The 19,508-nt window shown below is 38.4% G+C and overlaps 1 long non-coding RNA gene across 1 annotated transcript in view; it reads left to right on the forward strand.

Annotated features, from left to right (window-relative positions):
• LOC133663949 (uncharacterized) overlaps positions 1 to 19,508 on the forward strand; it is a 69,519-nt gene that overhangs the window by 18,523 nt on the left and 31,488 nt on the right. The window contains exon 2 of the long non-coding RNA XR_009828438.1: positions 6,351 to 6,434. This is a non-coding gene — a long non-coding RNA (uncharacterized LOC133663949). The remainder of the gene's footprint in view (positions 1 to 6,350; positions 6,435 to 19,508) is intronic.

Genomic DNA, 19,508 nt, shown 5'->3' on the forward strand with positions numbered 1-19,508 from the left:
CCGCTCAGGCAAATCATATGGTCTAAAAATGCATTTTTCCATCGATAACATGACATCATCGCGTCAAGTGCGTGCTCTTTCAGTCAATTAGTGCGCATATATACAGCCCGGGCCCCGGCCAAAAATGTTTCTTGTAATTTTGAAGAATTTATTTGAATGTGCATGAACTCTTTCTGTTCAAAATTGTTAGAAATGTCACATGTACATTGTGCCAACTGTACTACTATATGAGTACGTGTTTTCCATACTTGCCAACCCTCCCGTTTTTAGCGGGAGAATCCCGGTATTCAGCGCCTCTCCCGACAACCTCCCGGCAGAGATTTTCTCCCGACAAACTCCCGGTATTCAGCCGGAGCTGGAGGCCACGCCCCCTCCAGCTCAATGCGGACCTGAGACTGAGTGGGGACAGCCTGTTCTCACGTCCGCTTTCCCACAATATAAACAGCTTGCCTGCCCAATGACGTCATAACATCTACGGCTTTTAGAGAGTAGAGTGCACAACTGCGCACACGACAAGGAGACGTTCGAAGGGGAAGGTGTATGTTGCCTGTAAATATGTAGAACAGACTTCTCCATTGAACACGGTGGCCGAAATGATATACTCATCATGAACGGAGAAGTTAAACAGGACAATACTGCCATCTAATGGATAGCCACCGGAACACTGAAATTCAAGTATTTCTTTTATGTAAATTAAATATATATATATATATATATATATATATATATATATATATATATATATATATATATATATATATATATATATATATATATATATATATATAGCTAGAATTCACTGAAAGTCAAGTATTTCATACATATATATATATATATATATATATATATATATATATATATATATATATATATATATATATATATATATATATATATATATATATATATATATATATATATAAAATACTCGAGTTGGTGAATTCTAGCTGTAAATAACCACGCCCCCAACCGCGCCCCGCCCCCCCTACCACCCACCTCCCGATATTGGAGGTCTCAAGGTTGGCAAGTATGGTGTTTTCTATTGTCTCATTGAAAATTAAACAGCAAAGTCCATTTGGCTGTCATCTGTTTTAATTATGAGACACAATTGTGTCAAAGTCGTGATTTTTTTTTTCATGCTTGAAATAAGAAATTAGTACTTTGAAAAAGTAGTTTTATACTTGTGAGTGTTGATGACACAGCTTTTGCAACAGTTGATATTCTAGTTTCAAGCATGTTTTACTCAATATAGGTCATACAATCTCAGCAACAAGCTGTAATATCTTACTGAGATCATTTAGGACCAAAACACTTAAAACATGTAAGACACTGCTTAGTGAGAAGAATTATCTTATCAGACAGAAAATAAGCAAATATCACCCTTATTTAAGATATTTATTCTTACTTAGATTTCAGTTTCTGCAGTGCAGCAGCCACCTTCTGTTTTTTCGCACCAATCGTTGTTGCCGTTTACCATTTCAAGCACACAACATAGCTGATCCAAATTGCTCCTGAAAGTTGCTTACTTGTGTCGTGTCAATCTCTCACATTTTCTTTGCGTATCAAATAAGGGTTCTTACTTTTTGCCCATGGGGAACATATTAATGCTCAGGATGTATTCACCTGGAAATGACTACACTCCGAGGCTTGATTATCATTTTTTCAAACCTGAGGACACTTGAGTTTGAATAGAAATGTCCCTGACTGTGAAATGCAGTCTTGAGCACAGTCGTTAGCATGGCAACATGTTTGTAAATAGAGGTGTCCTGAAGCCGTGAGTATGGGCCCATGTTGACCCCGATACGAAATCCGCACGATAGTCATACATACTCGTAGTATTTTATAGTGTGGAATGTGAGACAATTACTCAAACAGAAAACAAAGGCAGGTATGAAAAACACTAACATATGTATTAGTAACAGTCTGGAATTAACGTATGCTGTCTTTAAAGGCCTACTGAAAGCCACTACTACCGACCACGCAGTCTGATAGTTTATATATCAATGATGAAATCTTAACATTGCAACACATGCCAATACGGCCGGGTTAACTTATAAAGTGCAATTTTAAATTTCCCGGGAAACTTCCGGTTGAAAACGTCTATGTATGATGACGTTTGCGCGTGACGTCGATGGTTGAACCGGAAGTATTCGGACACATTGTATCACAATACAAGCAGCTCTGTTTTCATCGCAAAATTCCACAGTATTCTGGACATCTGTGTTGGTGAATCTTTTGCAATTTGTTTAATGAACAATGGAGACTGCAAAGAAGAAAGCTGTAGGTGGGATCGGTGTATTAGCGGCTGGCTGCAGCAACACAACCAGGAGGACTTTGAGTTGGATAGCAGACGCGCTATCCGACGCTAGCCGCCGACCGCATCGATGATCGGGTGAAGTCCTTCGTCGCGCCGTAGATTGCTGGAACGCAGGTGAGCATGGGTGTTGATGAGCAGATGAGGGCTGGCTGGCGTAGGTGGATAGCTACTGTTTTTAGCATAGCTCTGTCGAGGTCCCGTAGCTAAGTTAGCTTCAATGGCGTCGTTAGCAACAGCATTGATAGGCTTCGCCAGGTTGGACAGCATTAACCGTGTGGTTACAGGTCCAGAGTTTGGTAGTATTGTTGATCTTCTGTCTATCCTTCCAGTCAGGGGCTTATTTCTTTTGTTTCTATCTGCATTTAAGCACGATGCTATCACGTTAGCTCCGTAGCTAAAGTGCTTCACCGATGTATTGTCGTGGAGATAAAAGTCACTGTGAATGTCCATTTCCCGTTCTCGACTCTCATTTTCAAGAGGATATAGTATCCGAGGTGGTTTAAAATACAAATCCTTGATCCACAATAGAAAAAGGAGAAAGTGTGGAATTCAATTAGCCCTTGTACTTAAGTTAAGGTCAGAGCGAAAAAAGATACGTCCTGCACTGCACTCTAGTCCTTCACTCTCACGTTCCTCATCCACACATCTTTCATCCTCGCTCAAATTAATGGGGTAATCGTCGCTTTCTCGGTCCGAATCGCTCTCGCTGCTGGTGTAAACAATGGGGAAATGTGAGGAGCCTTTCAACCTGCGACGTCACGCTACTTCCGGTACAGGCAAGGCTTTTTTTAACAGCGACCAAAAGTTGCAAACTTTATCGTCGATGTTCTCTACTAAATCCTTTCAGCAAAAATATGGCAATATCGCGAAATGATCAAGTACGACACATAGAATGGATCTGCTATCCCCGTTTAAATAAGAAAATGTCATTTCAGTAGGCCTTTAAGTCACCTAGTGGCCGCAATAATTAATTATGTTGAGTGCATTAATGATGCGGACACGTTTTTTACTGGATACTTTCAAAAAAAACGTTTGCCTTGGGGACTTTGTATGTGTAGATAATTTGCAACTATAATAATTTGATAATTGTTTATATTGACAAATGGGCCGTTTCAGACTGCAATTAAGGACACTTGGGTATGTCTAGCTTGCGTGCTCTTGTGTGCTTAGCTGTTGAGTAGCTGCTAACTCCCATACCTTTTGTGAATGACTTGACTAAAATAGTGCAAAAAAGTGCAGATTCTAACCATTGGAATCATTTCTATAGTTTGAAAATGAAATTGAAACGTTATTTATGTTGTTTTATGCCATGGTGACCCAGTTAACCCTTGTGTGGTGTTCGGGTCTGTGGGACCCGTTTTAATTTTTTTTAATTTTTCAAACTGAGACTCACACTGACTTTGGCTCATTTTCTGTGAAGAACATATATCAGAATACATATTTAATGACCACACACCATACACCCCCCCTACAAATTTCTATTACATATAAGATGTCCGGGTCCACTGGACCCGGGGCTAATAGAACTGTGGAAATTGATGTTCTGTGCACCACACACACACACACACACACACACACACACACACACACACACACACACACACACACACACACACACACACACACACACACACACACACACACACACACACACACACACACACACACACACACACACACACACAACAGGCCTAGACAGGAGGAGGACAGAGTGTAGGTACACAGGACATCAAAAGGGTCAAATGTGTGAGAAAATGAGAGCAGACAGTGTTGACAAACAATGTTGCAACCTTGTGTGGGAACCGCAGGTGCAGAAACACAAAAGAAGAATCCCTGTGGGATGCAGAAACTGGCAGAGAAATTTTCCGTGCAACGTTCATATTGTTGTTACTCAGCCAGCGTTTGAGGGTCTGATGGACCCGTTGCATTTTGTGGTTTTTAATGCCTCACAATCAAACACTTTTATGTTAAAATACTGAAAAGATGTTTATTGGGATAAGGTAAACATCTGTTCAGTATTTTAACATAAAAGTGTTTGATTGTGAGGCATTAAAAGCCACAAAATGCAACGGGTCCATCAGACCCACAAACGCTGGCTGAGTAACAACAATATGAACATTACACAAGGGTTAAGTCACCAAGTGGCCACAATATTTCATTATGTTGAGTGCATTAATGATGCGGACACGTTTTTTACTTGATACTTTCAAAAAAAAAAACCTTTGCCTTGGGGACTTTGTATGTGTAGATAATTTGCAACTATAATTATTTGATAATTGTTTATATCGACATACGGGCCGTTTTAGACTGCAGTATTGTTCAATTAAGGACACTTGGGTATGTCTAGCTTGTGTGCTATTGTGTGCTTAGCTGTTGAGGAGCTGCTAACTCCTATACCTTTTGTAAACTACTCAGTGGCCTAGTGGTTAGAGCAGGGGTGGGCAATTAATTTTTACCGGGGGCCGCATGAGCTACCCGAGCACTGCTGGAGGGCCACATCGACAATATTTCAATAAAATTTTGCTCAATATTATTTTTGATATATACCGTAAGATAAATAATAATAATAATAATAATAATAATAGTAATACTTCAACATAGTGTGTGTAACAGCATTCCATGACTAATATAAATAAATTAACATTAATAATAAATGACAGTAAAATAAGCACACGTATGACTGAGGAGTCATAGTGTAACTTTGTGTGGTGTTTGAGTTGTCCGACTTTTTGTGTGGCCTTAAACGCACCAGTGGTTTAGTGCTATGCGTGTTGGTGACAGATGACAAGTTGGTTTTGGCCTGGTTTGTACGGCAGAAAATGACTAGTTTTTCGAGATAGAATTGTTTTACTCATGTTTTTGGTGTGGTTATGTCCGAATATAAACAGTTTTGTTCAATAAAGTGATTGATATAATTCCTGTCCTCGAAGCATCTCGATAGACGTTACAATAATTGAACGGTGTTCAATTGAACGGTGTTGACGAACACCGTTAGGGCCGCTTGTTGTCACTGTCACTCAAAGTTGCATTGCAAAATTCCATAGAATAAATATGTTTATTTTGTTTATAATTCAGATGGGATTTGATTTGGTGCGCGGCATATACTTGCTGCGCGCAGCGGACGCTTGAGCAGTGCGCAATTGCGCAGGCACGCACCTTAGGTGAGGGGACGTTGCTTTGCAGTTCATGTGTTGTTGAAAACACGGCATTCCTCATCAACTTTTCTCTTTTTAGCGTCTCGGGTGTAAACCTTGCATCACTTGTCGCTGCATGTGCACCTTCACTCGCAGGTTACACACGGACACACGCCCATAAATAATACTTTTCAAAATAAAAGCAGCACAGTTGTATTGCGCGCAGGACATAGATGTTTTTTCAACTTTATTTTGTAATTGCAGTTGTTCACATTCACTCACAATCACGCATACGTCCACACGGAAGTAATACAAATAACGATTTTCAAAACAAAAGCAGCACCGTTGTATTGCACACTCGACATAGATACTTTTTAACATTTATTTTGTAATTTATAATTGGCCTCACGCGGGCCGGACAGGGACGCACAAAGGGCCGGATGCGGCCCGCGGGCCGCAGAATGCCCAGGTCTGGGTTAGAGTGTCCACCCTGAGATCGGTAGGTTGTGAGTTCAAACCATACCAAAGACTATAAAAATGGGACCCATTACCTCCCTGCTTGGCACTCCGCATAAAGGGTTGGAATTGGGGGTTAAATCACCAAACATGATTCCCGGGCGTGGCCACTGCTGCTGCTCACTGCTCCCCTCACCTCCCAGGGGGTGATCAAGGGTGATGGGTCAAATGCAGAGAGTAATTTCGCCTTACCTCGTGTGTGTGTGACAATCATTGGTACTTTAACTCTTTTTTTTAAATTACTTAACTAAAATAGTGCAAAAAAGTGCAGATTCTATCCATTGGAATCATTTCTATAGTTTGAAAATAAAATTGATATGGTAGTTACGTTGTTTTATGCCATGGTAACCCAGTTAACTGCTTTTTTTAATGCTTTTTGCCAGACCCATGTCATGTGACTTCAAACTTGACACCTCATTGGCTGGTTCTGAGACAGCATCGATTGCTTCAGTCTTAACTTGATGGAAGTGAGTCCTGCTTTTTTTTTTTACACTGAATTTTTATACACTGTATTTGTATATAATGAATTAAAATTTAGTGGTACCAGCTCTTCCACCCGAGCAACTTCAAAAGGCAACTGTCGCGTTCCATTCCGTAGAACATCTTTTGCCCAGACTGCCTTTTCAATAAAAGGACCACAACTATGGAACTCTCTACCTGACACTTTGAAAAGTATACCTGCACTTGTCACTTTCGAAAAAACAAACACAATTGTGGCTAGTTGAGCAACAATCGTGTTCCCATGTTTAGTTTTTACTCATTTTTACTAATTAATTTGTATCTAGTCTGCACTTTGTCTGTGTTATTATTATTATTGGCTTTTATCTAGTTTGCACTTTGTCTGTATTATTACTATTATCATATCATATCATATCATATCTTTGCCTTATTCTTTTTTTTTTATCCTATTTTAATTATGTTAGATCTGTTTTGTTGTTGTTGGGGACAAGTGTTGTAAATTAGCTTTGGCTACAAACACTATGATGCATACATTGGATCCAGGGCCGGACCGTGGCATAGGCCGTATAGGCAAATGCTAAGGGCGCCGTCCATCAGGGGGCGCCACGCCAGTGCCACAAATGGAGAAAATAAATAAATAAATACAAATAAAAAAGTTGGTACTATTATTTCTAAACACAAAAAATAATCCCACGTTAATTAAAATGCAAAGTAAAGCCTATTTAATAGAAATATTATTTGTTACAACATTACGCCCCCCCTCCCCCCGCACGGTGCGCCCCCTCCCTTCCCGTATCATGACTGTTTATGGACGTCACCGCATCAAAAAAATCAACACAAGATGTCAAAACGGCCAAAACTGTCAGGTGCCCAGGGAAGAAAAAAGTGAAAAGAAGAGGAGGAGAAACGAGAAAAAGACAGAGGTAGCAGGGAGGTAACGTTAGCCTACATGAAATTATTTGTCTGTTACAGAATGTGATAGTAACCTGGCTTTTTAGCATTAAGCTAATGTTACATGATTCGGCAATTGCTAATCAATAAATAGCTAGTTCTGTTTTATGTGGGCTCTGTACCGAGGATGTCGTTGTGGCTTGTACAGCCCTTTGAGACACTTGTGATTTAGGGCTATATAAATAAACATTGATTGACATTGATTGATTAACGTCGGGTTAATATTGTGGAGGGGGCTAAATTGTTATAGAAAATAATAATGTAAAGTTAGGTAATTACAGTACTCCCACCTTACATTCCTCAGGGACATTTGTATTAGATCTTTTAAGCAGGTGTTTTCTGTTTACATTGTTATTGCCTTCTGGTTAGGTAATGTTTGCCCTGCAGGTAATAGTCACTTTTCCACCCCTTTATATATTAGGTATAGTTGTAAGCCTAGTTGTTAAAGTGCACATCATTAATGTTAATTAAGCAATATCACATGAGAGGGAATGCTGTTTTTTAATTTGAGCACTGCTGTGATTCGGTTAAAGATAATCATAACATAACATTCTCATATAATATGTTAATTTGCTTTCTTTAAGTAAAAAAAAAGGTCAAAGACAAAGCTATTCGGTTTCTTGTGAGTATATACACTTCACTGCCGATGTGGGGGGGCGCCACCTAAAATCTTGCCTAGGGCGCCAGATTGGTTAGGGCCAGGCCTGATTGGATCACTGTTTCAGATATCTATGTTTCTGTATCTGTCCCTATTTCAAATAAACCTTTGAAAAAAAACGAAAAAAAAACACTGACTTTGTTTAAATGAAATTGTTCGCATAATTTGATAAAAACCAATTAAAAAAAAAAAAGCTGTCATAATAAATTAAGACACAAATTAACCTTCATAGGAACGCTTATATCGGGTGGTTTTAAGTGACAGCTGATACTTGTTGTGTTGCTGGCATAAGATAAATATCCAGTATTAATAGCGGCTCGGAACACCTCTGATTAAAAGTACTGTACAAGTACTAAATGCACACGTGCATTTCAAGCTACTGTATGATCCCACATTCAGTTTGTGTTAATTGCAGAGCTGCCAGTCCTCACGCTTTGAGCGTGAGAGTCACACAATTTAACACATTCTCACGCCACACTTGACATTTCTCTCACGCTTATATTTCCCCAGTCACCATATGTTTATTTTTTTCATAATAATAAACTTTTTTTCTCACGACATGTACAACACCCAAAACCGGTGAAGTTGGCACGTTGTGTAAATGGTAAATAAAAACAGAATACAATGATTTGCAAATCCTTTTCAACCTATATGCAATTGAATAGACTGCAAAGACAAGATATTTAAAGTTCGAACAGGAAAACTTTGTGTTTTTTGGCAAATATTAGCTCATTTGGAATTTGATGCCTGCAACGTGTTTCAAAAAAGCTGGCACAAGTGGAAAAAAAGACTGAGAAAGTTGAGGAATGCTAATCAAACACTTATTTGGAACATCCCACAGGTGAACAAGCTCATTGGGAACAGGTGGGTGCACCAGGGGGTATGTAGCTCTAAGTTATATATATATATATATATATATATATATATATATATATATATATATATATATATATATATATATATATATATATATATATATATATATATATATATATATATATATATATATGTGTGTATGTGTGGGAAAAAAATCACACGACTATTTAATCTCTACAGGCCTGTTTCATGAGGGGTTTCCTCAATCATCAGGAAAATCTCCTGATGATACATATACATATTACACTCTACCACGGTATAGAGCACTATTATTTTGGATAATCTAATTAAGACATATATATATATATATATATATATATATATATATATATATATATATATATATATATATATATATATATATATATATATATATATATATATATATATATATATATATATATATATATATATATATATATGTCTTAATTATATTAAGGTATATATATATATATATATATATATATATATATATATATATATATATATATATATATATATATATATATATATATATATATATATATATATATATATATATATATATATATATATATAATACTCAAACAATACTAAATATACTAACTAAGGAAATGGAGTGTGACAAAATCCAAGAGTGTGTATGGTGTAAGACTATGTGTGTAGATTAGCTGTTTAGTGTTACCGTAAATGTTGAACGAGAGACGAGGAAGTCCATGGGAGAGAGAAGTCTACAGATCCGAGTCCAAAGCGGGGGAAGTCAAGGATCGAGGGAGGCAGTCAGAGTCCAGAGGGAGATCCGGGGAAAAGGGAAAACGACACAAGAAAACACACTGAAAACACGGAGGGGCAAACACAGAGAGAGCTGGATTGCATCAAGCAGGACGTGGCTTACTGTACGCGAACAGAAGGTTATATCCGGGCCCGGGATGGCAGGTTGTTCCGGCTTATGAAGGCAGCTCGCTCTTCACGGACAGGTGCACTGATTGCAGATTGCAGATTGTCTGCAGGCGCGAGGAGGCAGTAGGTCAGTAGAATGAATCATACTCTTTGGCCATCATACATTTTACATTTAGTGAAAGATGTGCTCAGCCTCCATCCTTCTTCAACCCCCTTTTGTGTCCTTCTCCGCAGCCCATTTTTTGGTGTGATATCCCCAGAATCCCGGTAATGATCATGTAAGGTTGCTTCCCGGAGTGGCTTAGCTGTCATCGCGGGAGCCTTCCAAATCTGCTTTTATGTTCATCTCCCAGGGTCTAGTCTTGTTCCAAACAGACTTTTGCTGCCGGTGCAATACCACCCACAAACCCTGTCCTCCTCAGCGGAGTCCATTCTCCACTCTCGTCATGTTTATTAAGGTGAAAGAAGAATTAAGACGCAAGCTGGGCGTCGTGACTCTGACATTTCCGTTAATGCTCTGAGAATACTTAGGGATTTTTATTAATTCATTAACACATTTATTTCTAGTCAGAGCTATTCTCCATGTTCGTAGAGCAATCCTTTTAGAAATGAGTGTTGTGTGGTCATACAGGAGTCTGTATGTAGGTGTGTGTGTGGACGTCCTGGTGTTAGTGTGCATTCTTGTGTGGGAGACAGAGATGGATGGAGTTTCTGGTATGAAAACTAAAGTTAAATGTCACACCTGTCTGTCACAACACACCTGCTCTCACCGATGCTTCCGCTGTGACAGGCTGACATTTAGCCACCTACACTAACAACACACACACACACACACACACTTATGTGCATATTCATAAAAGACATGGATACCTTCTCAAAGTATTAACACTTATTTTTGAGATGAAACAAAGGAAATTGTGTTTTGGTTCTGCAGCTCCTGAAGATCCTCTTGTTTTATTGTATTCGGTAATGTAAGATTGCCTTGAAAAAAGGTCCATGATGGTTGACATTTCCAAGATGACGCCATCATTGGAGCAATAATACATCATAATCAAGTTTTCGGTCCTTCCGGAAATTGACAGGCTAAATTGTTTAAATTTGCAGCAGCTTTTTCAAAAAGTTGCTATGTTTTGAGGCTTATTTTTCAATTAGACTTGGACAAACTTTATTGATCCACAAGGGAAATGGTTTAAAATCTACTTGGAATGGTATGAATTTGAGTGTTCTTTGTAAGCACATGAATGCAACAAAAAATAAAAAACACCGTACATGTTGGACTATAAGCCGTTACTTTCTTCCTACGCTTTGAACCCTGCGGCTTATAAAACGGTGTGGCTAATTTATGGAGTTTTCATCGCTGCTGGGTGGCAATAAGTCAAATAGTTTAAAAAAAAAAAACACATGTAGACACTGAAAAGGTGTGTTATTGTCTGTGCTATGGGGCCCTCTTTTGGATGATTTTGTTCACTGCAGGTGCTGCGGTGCCCTTCTCTGTAGAGCAGAACAATAATACATCATTATTACGTTTTCGGTCCTTCCAGAAATCGACAGGCTAAAATGCTTATGTTGCTATGTTTTGAGGCTTATTTTTCAATTAGCCTTAGACAAACTTTATTGCTCCACAAGGGAAATGGTTTACAATCTACTCGGAATTGTATGAATGTTTAACAGTGTTTTGATTGTTCTTTGTAAGCATATGATTGCAACAATAATACAAATAAAAAATAAATAAAAAACACTGTAAATATTGGACTTTAAGCCGCTACGTTCTTCCTACGCTTTGAGCCCTACGGCTTATAAAACGGTGTGGCTAATTTATGGATTTTTCTTCGCTGGTGGGTGGCCGTAAGGCACAAAGTTATAAAAAAACGCAAGTAGACACTGAAAAGATGTGTTATTGTTTGTGCTATGGTGCCCTCTTTTGGTGGATTTTACTCACTGCATGTGCTACGGTGCCCTTCCGTATAGAGCAGAACAATAATACATCATAATTAAGTTTTCGGTCCTTCCAGAAATTGACAGTCTAAATTGCTTATGTTGCTATGTTTTGAGGCTTATTTTTCAATTCGACTTAGACAAACTTTATTGCTCCACAAGGGACATTTTTTAAAATCTACTCGGAATTGTATGAATGTATGTATGAATTTAACAGTGTTTTGATTGTTCTTTGTAAGCATATGATTGCAACAAAAATAAAAATAAAAAATAAATAAAAAACACCGTAAATATTGGACTTTAAGCCGCTACGTTCTTCCTACGCTTTGAGCCCTACGGCTTATAAAACGGTGTGGCTAATTTATGGATTTTTCTTCGCTCGTGGGTGGCCGTAAGGCAAATAGTTATAAAAAAACGCAAGTAGACACTGAAAAGATGTGTTATTGTTTGTGCTGTGGTGCCCTCTTTTGGTGGATTTTACTCACTGCATCTGCTTCGGTGCCCTTCCGTGTAGAGCAGAACAATAATACATCATAATTAAGTTTTCGGTCCTTTCAGAAATTGACAGTCTAAATTGCTTATGTTGCTATGTTTTGAGGCTTATTTTTCAATTCGACTTAGACAAACTTTATTGCTCCACAAGGGAAATTGTTTACAATCTACTCGGAATTGTATGAATGTTTAACAGTGTTTTGATTGTTCTTTGTAAGCATATGATTGCAACAAAAATAAAAATAAAAAATAAATAAAAAACACCGTAAATGTTGGACTTTAAGCCGCTACGTTCTTCCTACGCTTTGAACCCTGCGGCTTATAAAACGGTGTGGCTAATTTATGGATATTTCTTCGCTGGTGGGTGGCCGTCAGGCAAATAGTTTTCAAAAAACGCAAGTAGACATTGAAAATGTGTGTTATTGTTTGTGCTATGGTGCCCTCTTTTGGATGATTGTGCTCACTGCAGGTGCTGCGGTGCCCTTCCGTGTAGAGCAGAACAATAATACATCATAATTACGTTTTCGGTCCTTCCAGAAATTTACAGGCTAAATTGCTTAAATTTGCAGCACTTTTTTCAGAAAGTTTCTATGTTTTGAGGCTTATTTTTTTATGATTTTAAATCTACTCGGAATTGTATTTATTTATCAGTGTTTTGAGTGTTCTTTATAAGCACATGATTGTAAAACGTACAAACGTTGCTTGGAAAGATGAATGAAGAACCCATACGAGTAGAAACGCTATGGACGACGCGAAGACGGAAAAGCACTAAATGGCAAGACACTGCAGCACCTATGGTGAGCAAACTCATCCATAAGATGGTACCATAGCATAAACAACAACACACCATTTCAGTGGCTTACCTTGTTTTTTTTTACAAAAACTATTTGCATTATGGCCGCCAGCGGGAAAAAAAAAGCATACATTTTCCGCACCCTTTTACAAGACGCAGGGTTCGAAGCGTAGGAAAAAAGTGTTGGCATACAGTCCGGAATTTACGGTAGACGTCTTCATTGTGAAACCCGAATTGAAAAGTCCCTGGCTAAATAGAAGCAACTGAACAGGTGTGTGGTTTATAATCCGATTAGTCGACTAATCAGTAAGATGGTGAATGATTAATACTTATTAAAATATATATATATATTTTTTTGCTTCAGTCTTCCATGCAGATGGATTTAAAGTTGCTGTTATTGTGACAAATGTTGTCTTTCTTTTAGTCCTGTCTCCATCATGACATTGTCGTGTTTGTGTCGCGGTGCTTATATTTGATATGCCAGACAAGATTGTCCAGAATTTAATTTCAAACCAGCACCACAACATATTTTTTATTTTTTTATTTTTTTTAATGCGTGAACAAGATCAATGAGAGCAGTATCACTGTGTCTTGGCTGCCTGCTGGAGCACTCAAGTGTCTGGCTGGCTCGAGCAGCAGCCCACTTCCTGGCCACTGGGATGTATTTGACAAGGGTACAGGCTGGAATTCACACAAATATCTCAGCTGGCCCGAAGCTGCTGAGCCAGTGTGACAAGAGACCCCCCCTCTGGAATTGACATGTAGCTCGCCACGTACAAAATAAATGTGTTTGCTTTCAAAAGGCAGTGATAGTTCAGTGCTCTCCTGCAGGGTTGCCACCTTTTTGAGGAAAACACATTTTTAATGACAGAGGTCATGTCCATGTCCATGTCCAATATATATATATATATATATATATATATATATATATATATATATATATATATATATATATATATATATATATATATATATATATATATATATATATATATATATATATATATATATATATATATATATGTATGTGTTGGAAAAAAATCACAAGACTATTTCATCTCTACAGGCCTGTTTCATGAGGGGGTTACCTCAATCCTCAGGAGATTTTCTATATATATTTAAATCTCCTGAGGATTGAGGTAAACCCCTCATGAAACAGGCCTGTAGAGATGAAATAGTCTTGTGATTTTTTTCCTACACATACATATTACGCTCTACCACGGTATCGAGCACTATTTTTTGGATAATCTAATTAAGACATATATGTATATATATATATATATATATATATATATATATATATATATATATATATGTATATGTATATGTATATATATATATATATATATATATATATATATATATATATATATATGTATATGTATATATATATATATATATGTATATGTATATGTATATATATATATATATATATTATATATATATATATATATATATATATATATATATATATATATATATATATATATATATATACCGTATTTCCTTGAATAGCCGCATGGGCGCTAATTAATTTAAAACCTCTTCTCACTCCTGCGCTTAGCAAAAGCATGCAGGATGGGCATGCATGCGCTAATTATTTTAAAACCTCTTCTCACTCCGGCGCTTACCAAAAGGCATGCGGTAAATGTAGGCCTGCACTTTGAGTGTGATGTAAGCATACCATCATGAAAAGCACATTTAATTAAAAAAAACGTTATCATGGTCTTACCCGTACTTATAAATGGAGTCCATTTGCAGCTCCTTCTGACCAGAAGCATCGATAACTTGTTTATAGAAGTCTTCCTTATCTTTCTTCAGTTTTAAAAGTCTCTCTGTCTCGATAGAGATATTCCTTTAATTATTACCTCCTGCTTCGATTGAAAGTCCACTTTAGAAAACTGTTTTATTTTAGATATCGGTATGTAATCCTCCATGTTAAAAGTTCAGGCGAGAGGAAAAAATAAACGATCTGTTGCTGCTTGTTGTCACTTCTTCTGCAGTACAGGTAGTCGCAAGAAGGATCACTAGCGCCCTCTACCACCAGGAGGCGGGAGTCATTTAATGACTCATATTTGACACACGCAGCTACGGTATATTAATGAAACATAGCTGCTTACTGTTCTTTGGACCCTAAATCCTACTGAATAGCGATTTTAAATTACGGTATTGAAATTACCGCTTTGTGATTTTATTGGACGCAGCTCCGGAAGTAAATGGGGAGGGGTTTGAATAGCTCTTAATATTATTTTGAAAAAACGGTATGCCTCGTTTTACCACCGGGTCAAACTCGTCAAGTGACGCTTCACCTTTCAAGGCATTGTCACGCCAAATTTCTTCCCCCCTACAACCCCCCCCCATACATACATACATATGCCCTTTATTTAGAAAACTATCAAAAAGTATCGAAGTTCATTTTGGTACCGGTACCAACATATTGGTATCCGGACAACCCTAATATGTATGTTTTGTACAGTATTTTATTCATTATGACATGTTCTTTATATTTCCCTGTATAAACGATCACACCACCTGCAGGCACAACAGTTGAGACAAGTTTAACTTATTTTCTTGTATTAAAAATCCGATGATGTGCCACTATCACATGGCTGGACTCGATGCTCCAAAACAATGCGCACGTCAATCACCCACCAGGCTACATGGAGAATGACAGCCACATATTGCGCTGACGCCTGCTTGAGGGCCCTCAAAGCCAGTCATGGGTTGACACAAACACATCAATCCACACGTTGGTAGCCCCGCACATCCTCCCCTCTCAGCAGGGATGCAAATAGCCCTCAGTATCTACAGACACTGAAGGGGGGGGGGGGGGGGAGTCAGACTGGGGGGTCTCAACAGACCGGAGCAATGAGAGCTCAAGGAGATCCAACTCATCACACTGTTTGTCCGTTTGTGCAGAGGACGAGTGGCGGACTGGGCCACGGCCAGATGATGTAAATAACCTGGAAACTGTACTCTGCAGGATTGTGTCAAGTTCCATCAAAACAGTGTATGTTTTAAAAAGTCAACATCGTCAACTAAAAAACTTACAGACAACTCATTTTCAGTGTGGGTATGCATATTTGCAACATTTTCACTTCCAATACAGATACCAGGGACCTTGGGTAGTGGACGATACCTATATTGCGCCGATATCTGTTATGTGTGCAGGAGGGAGTTGACGGTACAGACACAAGGGGGCAGTAAAGCTCTATGATTTATTATATATATATATATATATATACTACCGTTCAAAAGTTTGGGGTCACATTGAAATGTCCTTATTTTTGAAGGAAAAGCACTGTACTTTTCAATGAAGATAACTTTAAACTAGTCTTAACTTTAAAGAAATACACTCTATACATTGCAAATGTGTTAAATGACTATTCTAGCTGCAAATGTCTGGTTTTTGGTGCAATATCTACATAGGTGTATAGAGGCCCATTTCCAGCAACTATCACTCCAGTGTTCTAATGGTACAATGTGTTTGCTCATTGGCTCAGAAGGCTAATTGATGAATAGAAAACCCTTGTGCAATCATGTTCACACATCTGAAAACAGTTTAGCTCGTTACAGAAGCTACAAAACTGACCTTCCTTTGAGCAGATTGAGTTTCTGGAGCATCACATTTGTGGGGTCAATTAAACGCTCAAAATGGCCAGAAAAAGAGAACTTTCATCTGAAACGCGACAGTCTATTCTTGTTCTTAGAAATGAAGGCTCAAACACAAAATTGTTTGGGTGACCCCAAACTTTTGAACGGTAGTGTATATATAAATATACATAATATATATAATAATCAAACAACAATAATAATATAAACTAAGGAAATGGAGTGTGTATAGTGTAAGACTATGTGAAGCAGTTATCTGTTGAGTGTTCCGAACTCGGAAGTCCAAGAGGGCGAGGCTGATCTAGGAAGTCTGTGCGACAGGCAAAAGATCCAGGGCGAGATAGAGGCGTCAGATTCCGTGTCCATGCGAGGGGGGGGTCGAGATCCAAGAGGCAGTCAGGGAAACAGGGGGAGGGGGGGAAGGGATGACGAGACACACAGCAACGTCAACGCGGGAACGGATGTGGGACATCAACAGAAGGTTAAGTTCCGGCCAGGATCCTTAGGTCCACTGGTCTTTATTCAGCTCGCCCTCATCAGTCCCAGGTGTGCTGATTGCCGGCGATTGATTGCAGCTGTTCGCTGCCGCCGATCTGGGGCACGCTTTGCGCACTCTCGGAGTTGCGCTCGGTGCAGCGCACGGATGAATGCGCACTAACGCGCGCCCGGACAGTGAAAATATCAGCACGAATCATACATGTATGTTATTATTTTGTTGTGTGGAATGTTAGAAACAGCTTGATCAAGTGATATCTAAGAACAATTGTAGGTTTACAAAAAAACTCTAAATATTTATTGTTAACTGTCCAGCATGGACTTATGCTGTCAATGAGTTGAAGCGGAGTGGTAATTGACGGAGTAAGTTGAATGATGCGGACACGTTTGTTACTGGATGTGTTCTAATGCTCTTCTGCCTTAAAGACTTCATATGTGTAAATAATAAGCAAATATGGTTATTTGATACTCGTTTACATTGACAAAATACGCTGTTTTAGACTGAGATTTTGTTCTATCAAGGCAGTTCTTTTCAAACAGTGGGGCGGGGCCCCCCTGGGGGTGACCCTGGAGAACATGCTTTATCAGTATCATGCTTCAAACCCAGTGGAAAAGCTGTGTACTACAAAATGTGCTCCTTGTTGCCATTGTAGTAGAATTTCTGACCTTTGAGCTATATTTCGTGTCTATCAAGAATGTCTGCTTGTTTCATTTCTCTTCTATTCTATACCATTGAAGGACCAGATGTAGGATATGGAGTCGCTCTGACCATTCTACAAAATGTTTTGATTGTCTAAGCATGACTAAGGGATTCAAGGATGTTGCAAAACAAACATGTCGAAAACAACGGGACCTTGGGGCATGGGGAAACAGATAAAATGGCCAAGTGACAAGGGCTGAGGAAGATTGCTTGATTCTTGTGTCCTCCGGAGGACGTTTGTTTGTCTGCATGGGCAGCTCAATCCGACTTTGCACTTTTGACTATGGGTAAATAAACTTATTGTACTAAACTCACTTGTGTTGCTGTTTAAGCTTCGGGCAATCCACTACACCATTAATCCTGACATTAAAAGAAAATAAGCACATATTGTTGTATTCATTCTTGTTAATTGAGGTAATGTCGGTGATAAATTTGAAGTAAATATTAATAATTGCGTTAAATTAAATGTTTTTTTCAGTATCAATTGGTTCAAAATGGTCAAAAACGGTTTTGGGGAAGATTTGAGGCACTTTAAATCTGTTGTTACAGGGTAAAAATCACTGTTAATAAAGTCATTCCTTATTGTAAATTAATCTATACTATACAATTCCCTTTAATCTTAGTAACAACACAAAGTTATGCAGAGGTGTACTTATAACAACTTTATAGACAAAGTATACTATCTATAGTTACGGCGGAGACTGGGAGGGGAAAAAAATGTTTTTTTTCTTCCTGGAGGGGGGCGTAACCAAAAATAGATGGAAATAATTACCTTAATTGAACAATATTGCAGTCTAAAACATGACATTTGCCGAAAAACACAAGTACCAAATGTCATGGTCATTTAAAGCAGCACTAAGTAACTTTCATAAAATATTTTCATAACTTTTGGGACAATAGATGGACCTCTTCCATGGCCTGAGGGGTTTTGTAACGCTATCACTTAGCAAATTTGAGGAAAAACACTACAAATGTGCTGACTTGCTTTACGGCATACTTAAATCCCCTTTTCCCCATCCGTTAAAAAGATGGAAGTCGATGCAAACATCTGCGTGCCGCTAGAAAAGTAAAAGAAGGAAAAGAAAGCCGACGTGGAATTACTGCTATCATGGCCGAAGCTGTAAAACAACCAAAGAAACAAAAAGTTTTGCCTGAGGAGACAAAAAAAAGAAAAAGGGAGGCCACCCGTATAAAAGAACAGTAAAGGATCAACATCACCCGGCTTTCAATCGCTGGCATGAGCTCAAAGACGAGGAATTTCAAACCGACGCTGCCTTGGCTCTGTTCCTGCTGGACTGGTAAGTGACTTTCTCAAAGCTCAAATCAAAATAATAATGCTAATATTAGCTATCGTAAATTTGCGTGGTAGCAATAAATAGCCACCGGCTTGTTAGTTTGCAGTTCCACATTGACACGACCAGCCACTCGACAAACAAAAGTACTGAATAAATATAAAACAATGCGATGACTGCAAGCCGCAAAAATACAGTTTGAGTAAACTATGTGTTAGAATAATTGTATCTAAGTTATTGTTACATTGAGTTCAGCTCGCCCTGCGAGCAGACAAAAGCTGTCTTTGATCCTACCAAGCAGAAGGCTTATAAAACTCCACTGTGTACAATGGGAAGCGACATGAAGGCGTCGGTTTCTTTCTTCTATTGTAATCCACAGGAAGATTTTGTCTTTACCCG

The sequence above is a fragment of the Entelurus aequoreus genome, linkage group LG13 (assembly GCF_033978785.1).
Source record: "Entelurus aequoreus isolate RoL-2023_Sb linkage group LG13, RoL_Eaeq_v1.1, whole genome shotgun sequence".
NCBI classification, from domain to species: domain Eukaryota; kingdom Metazoa; phylum Chordata; class Actinopteri; order Syngnathiformes; family Syngnathidae; genus Entelurus; species Entelurus aequoreus.